We start from the raw sequence: 6595 nt of genomic DNA on the forward strand, positions 1-6595 counted from the left end.
GTGTGTGTGTAAATTAGTGTAAATATATATATATATATCTGTATAATTAGTTATAGTCAGTGGTCCGAATATGCTTGATGCATATTCGAAATGGAGGACAAGCTGTTCACTGTGTTTTGTCACGGGGAACATATATCGCTTGTTGATAGATGGTGTGTGTGCACCTAGATAAGCTCGCAGCGCCATCTGCCTACACTGTGAGATGCTAACATTTCAGAGTAGTTGTCTCCTCATTGGTCACAGACACCAAGCAGACGGCAACGCAAGCTGAATTAAGAGATTACCTCTCTTATGTTTTTCCAGTTACCGTCCGATGATTGGTAGCGCTATATGGCAGCTCACCGTAAGTAAATTACGAAAGGGAAGCGCTAAACAGTGATAAGTGATCTTGCAATGTTATTGTCAGTCTGAATATGCTGTATGCACGTTCGAACTGGGGAACAAGCTACTCACTACGTTTTGTCACGGATAATATATCTCGCTTGTATATATATATATATATATATATATATATATATAATTTATATATGTAGTAGCAGTTCATAATTATACACACACACACACACACACACACACACACACAAATATATATATATATTTAGATATATATATATATATAAAATTTGTAGTAGTAGTAGTATACACACACACATACATACATATATACATGCAAATAATATGCACAGGTAGATCTTTTTTCAGAACTACTTACATAAATATTTCATAATAACCTGGTATGTCCCATATCTCAGAAATGTCGAAAGTCATTGCAGGTTAGTGGCTCTCAAAGCGAATAGGAGACAATTTCAAAAAACTTAATATGTAATTTATTATAAAATTGGTGTATTCCGGGAAATATAGGACCATTGTGAATAACTACATATGTTACAAATCATTACCTCGCAGCAGTAGACCAGGGTTAAATTTAAGCGATTTATAATCATACTCTGATATATGACATTCAACATATCTCAAGGATAAAAATAAGCAAAAAATAAAAGAAAATTATCTGGAGGAAGCAAACGAATACAATCAAACACCAGCAAAACGACATCGAAAATTAAAACTTCTCCAAACAGAATACAATGCATAAGGATAAAGCGAAATGTAACATGAAAATAAAATATATTTCTGAAATAGTCAACTTCACTAGGCCCTCTTGACATTTGACTCACCTTGACCTTGGCATTGTTCCAAAGATTGTTTTTAATTGAAACTATTGAAGCATATTGCACTGACGCCATTATCATTGCATATCTTGTGTTTTGATAAGTCGGCCCACATTAGGGTGACATATCAAAGTTTCTTACAAGACCAATGAATTGATGTCAGTGTCAGTATACATGCCTGTCTGTATGAGTACGATCATGTGCACGATTTTCCGTACAATCATATGTATCCCGTGCGTCTTGGATTAAACATGAAATTAAAGTTATAGATTTCTTCTTATGCTAAGCCAACAATTTATAGTGAAGCCAAACATTAAAAGCGAGTGAAATTATTGCAAATTGGACTCACCAACAGTAGATTCAACATCAGACGGTTTTTCTAAACAAAATCAAAGCAAAATACAATAAGCACGTTGCTAACGTGCGAAAAGACGCATTTGTAAATCTAGTGTTTCATAATTAATCAGTTTTGATCGTTTATTACGCATTTGCGACGCTGATACTTCGATTCTTTAACAATACATATGCTAACTATATTTCATTGAAGCATGTTTACGCCTGTCATATATACTTTCCTAATAATAATAATCATAATAATCATAATAATAATAATCATAATAATAATAATAATAATAATAATAATAATAATAATAGTAATAATAATAATATATGAGAATCATTGAAGTAATTTACGAATGTTTTTAAATATATTAATTTACAAGAAAACTAAAAATTATTCACGAGAATAAACGGCAAGTATAAAATATATTTTAAAGATATTATGGTGTTATAGCAAAGGTGCTTACCTATGCGAGATTCGGTTTCTCTAATAATTTCTGTGAAATTCAAAACGCATATCATTAGCTTTCTCTTTCACCATTATGCAAAGAAACAATTCTTAAAGTTTCGATTAATTAAATGTATTAGAGAAACTGTACATAAATAATAATCTGTATACGTTTCTATCATTTCTTAAGTATCACTTAAAAACATTATTTGGAAGTTTGATATTTAATATTTGAGGATATATTGTAAGTCATACAATATAAAGGCCAATTATAATTCTTGTACTTCTCCCAATATAAATGATAAATAGAAAATTAGTAATCAATGTTATACTATTAAAAACAGTAATATCAGACTTGCTAAATTTTTCTGGAGTCAAATTAGAAGACACTTACCAACTGTGGCTTCAGCCTCAGAAGGTTGTTCTGAATATGGAATAAAAGATGATGTCATCAGGTTTTGCACCATGTACAAATATAATACAATACAATATGGGATAGATAGTTTTAAAATTTAAATGAATACTCTAGTTAGATATTTGTGGAAGTTTGATAACTAATCGTAACTAAATGATTACGAAGTAATTTCAAACGCAATACATTTAGAAAGTATATTATACTATTCTATATTAATTGCACATCATACATTACGGATACTCATGAGAATGTGTATTGATATATATGTGCGAGTATATATATACATATATATATATATATATATATATATATATATATATATATATAGAGAGAGAGAGAGAGAGAGAGAGAGAGAGAGAGAGAGAAAGAGAAAGAGAAAGAGAGAGAGAGAGAGAGAGAAAGAGAGAGAGAGAGAAAGGGAGAGAGAGAGACAGACATATGTATATACTGATTTGTGTGTGTTTTGATACTGATATTGGTATTATTACTTAAATTGAAAAAGATCTTTTCGAAATAATTACACCGATAATCTAAACTCAAGATATTATCGTAAACACAAGTTCGCTCACCTTTAGGGCGCTCGTCTTGTGTCACAATATCTGTGAAAAGAATTGAATGAAATTACAGTTGATTTGTGTGCATTGTTGAACAGCCAAAATCGTTATTTCCACTAATATGTAAACATAAACTTTAGTATTACTCTTTCTCTGGTACACGTCATAGTTGGGAGAAAGCTTGTTTCAAGGGATTTCAGTATTATTTCAGTATATGTTTGCGGCCCATATTACAGCGCATAAAGAAACATTCATTCAAATATTACTGTACTAGCGAATCAATATGCATATATTCAGTCTCAAACGAGCAACTAAATAGCAAATGATAGTACTCGCTATTTTACGATGAACTAAAATTGAAAATTGTTAATGTATTACATAAGGATATCTTCAAGGTATAACATTCAAATGCGATGAAGCAACACACCATTCAAGAAAACAGTTAAATACTATCGTTATATATTAAAAATTCTATTATTGCTTAATGGCTCCTGTTTTCTTTTCCAGTAAAATATATGTTCCACTATAACTGTATATGTATTTCATAAATTATCAATAGAATCTTTGAGTTTAAAACGTTCATACCAAGTTTTTAAATGAAAATTAGAATCAAATGATTTGTATACTTTACGATTTGAATAGATTAACTATCGTTGGAACAAACTTAGCCTTTCTTACACCACAGAATACAACAACTACACAAGAATAGATGAAAATGTCTAAAAAGGATGTCAGGGATAAGCAGAAACAAAACATCACGATGAAAATAAGCTCTCACTCACCAACTGTAGATTCTACTTCGGAACGTGTTTCTAGTGTAAAGTAAACGCAAATATATAACCCGATTAGTTACACCATACATAAAAAAATTGATAACTATCAAAAATATTGAGAAAATTGATTATTACCCTGTGGTTTTTAAAAAACCTTTCTTTGCAAAATATTAATTTGTGTATACACCCCACCCAAAGCACCAAGTTACTAGAACTGGAAATATTTTAATAAATGATGTCTAAATTGAGAGATATAGAAAATATGATAGCATTTTAGTACAGGAACATAACGGAAGCAGAAGCTTATTAAATTTATGCGGATATGTAGCGTGAATAACGTTTCTTTCTGTAGCTTACCTGTGCGGGTGACTTTCTCTGTCACGACTTCTGTGAAATTAACGAAATATATAATTAAATATTTCATAAAATTTCTTATAACACAATGTATAATTAGGTTTCAATTATTCCTGAAAATGCATTTACATGCTTATCGGATAAATTTCTTAAGTTTTTATAGAGGGTGTATATACATAAATACTCTAACAGCTGTAAACACGTATTCATTAGTTGCGATGGATGCAGTATTAGTTTAACATTATCGATTTGCATACATATTGAAGATGTGAAAGCCTTCTAAACTGTAGTATTCGTCTAAATAGCCATATTGTTTTAAAATCACAAAAGTATCGGCAGAATGTGGAGGTAATGAAATTGCTAGGTCCGCATTTATGCCTGTTAGTTTCATCACGAGCAAGCATCCACGTCACCTCATGTAAAGTAAACATCGAAATGGAAAATGAAAATGAAAATTATCTGCAACAGACAAATGAAAACAACAAAATCCAGAAGCCACTATCTCGAAAACTTATCATTCAAGGCACAAAACTAAAGTGATTTGCAAACATGAAATTAATTCGATTATATTTCACTTAACGTTTGCGTTACTAGGTGTTGAAACAGTTATTTCACATTAACGTTGATGGAGACTCAAATGTGTATAATTGCGCTGGGGACATTATAAGTATACGATATACGTTTCGACGGTCCATCATTACAAACGCGTGCCAAGTAATTTTCTTTTGTAAATAATGAATTGATGTCAATATCAGCGTATGTTTGTTTGCCGGTTTGGGAGAGTACGACAGCGCCAGAGATTATGCGTGCGATGAAGGTAAAGTAAAAGAGTATGCATGCAAAAATATCTTTGTACGCCTTGGTTTAGTGGTTTAGCAATCAAAATTATACTAAATAAATGAGGAATAATTTTCGCTCTATATGTGTGCTACAGACACGACTGACAGTGATATCAAACATTTGAAGCGAGTGAAGTTTATTGCAAATTAGACTCACCAACTGTAGATTCAACGCTTGATGGTTTTTCTGAACAGAATTAAAATAAACAATAATAAGTATGTTGTTCAATTATCACACGAACAAACACGGATTTGTGAAAATTTATTCAAATCATTTGTTATATAATTATGCATTTAACATTTTCTTTCGTAACATCCATATAACCCTAAAGATTTCATATTTAAATATATTTAACATAGGGTATGGTTACGCATCGTATATACTTTACAGATATTACCAAAATTACCTGACAAAACATTAGCCCGACTTTACAAGAAAAATTATACTTTAAAGAGAATATATGGAAGTATGAAATATATTCCACAAAAAATAGACTTAAGCTATAAAAGCAAAGATGCTTACCTATTCGAGATTCGGTTTCTCTAATAATTTCTGTGAAATTAAAACGTAATTCATTAACAATCACTTTCACAGTTTCATAAAAGAAACAATTCTTAAAAAATCTTTATTCAATAAAATATTACCAGGAAAGCGATACGTATATACTCCTCAGTATAGGTTTCAATCAATTCCCTAACTACAGTTTAATATTATTAAAAAGATGAATTAAGGTGTTAAGAGTTGCAACGAATATATGCGCATACATACATACATACACACACACACACACACACACACACACACACACACACACATATATATATATATATATATGTATATATATATATACATACACGTGTGTGTGTGTGTGTGTGTTATGGGGAAGGCGCTAACTTATATGGGATTCAGTTCCTGCAATAGTTTATTTGTTAAATAAATAACGTAATACCATAACAAGCTCTTTCACCACTTCATAAAAGAAATGATACTTCAAGAATCTGGATCCAACAACATGTCAAATAGTGATTACCAATTACGCATATGCATATGTTTCTAGCAGAATTTTAAATATAATTTAATATAAATTCATCATATGTAAGTTGAATATTTAATATAGAGCAAAATGGTATCAATAAAAATTTATATATAGATCAGGTAGTATTCTAATACACCATCCAATATGTATAATAATCTTAAAACTGATGATGATATACAAAAAATAATATTCTGAGGATGTTTTCTACATTTTCACTGAATCAAATAAGACACTTACCAACTGTGGCTTCGGCCTCAGATGGTTGTTCTGAATATGGAATAAAAGACAATATCATCAGGTTTTGCAACAAGCACAAATAAGATATAAATAGACTATCAAGTTTACAGTGTGAAAATATTTTTGTAGGATATTGTGAAATATTATGAAATAGCTTTCTGGGATATACATTACCACAAATTAAAAATGGTTTGAACGACTTAAGGTATGTTCCAAATGAAATATTTTGGAAGGTTAGCTTTAAATTGTAAAACTGAATAAAGATGATATAGAACATGATTGATAGATTATAATATATCCACCACCCAACAGAAACTGTGCAATATTCTTTATGGATTTTAATGCGAGAGGTAACGTACACATGTATAAATATATGAATGTACTGTTGTGTCTGGGGAGTCATTTTCTTATTGTGCCTTAAAATTTAACA

The 6595-nt window shown here is 30.5% G+C and overlaps 1 protein-coding gene across 1 annotated transcript in view; it reads right to left on the reverse strand.

The window, feature by feature from the left end:
* Positions 1-6595, reverse strand: part of LOC106869541 (obscurin) — a gene marked incomplete at its 3' end in the record, with an annotated part of 380350 nt that overhangs the window by 110214 nt on the left and 263541 nt on the right. The window lies entirely within an intron of this gene.

Source organism: Octopus bimaculoides, chromosome 1 (assembly GCF_001194135.2).
Source record: "Octopus bimaculoides isolate UCB-OBI-ISO-001 chromosome 1, ASM119413v2, whole genome shotgun sequence".
In the NCBI taxonomy this organism is placed as follows: Eukaryota; Metazoa; Mollusca; class Cephalopoda; order Octopoda; family Octopodidae; genus Octopus; species Octopus bimaculoides.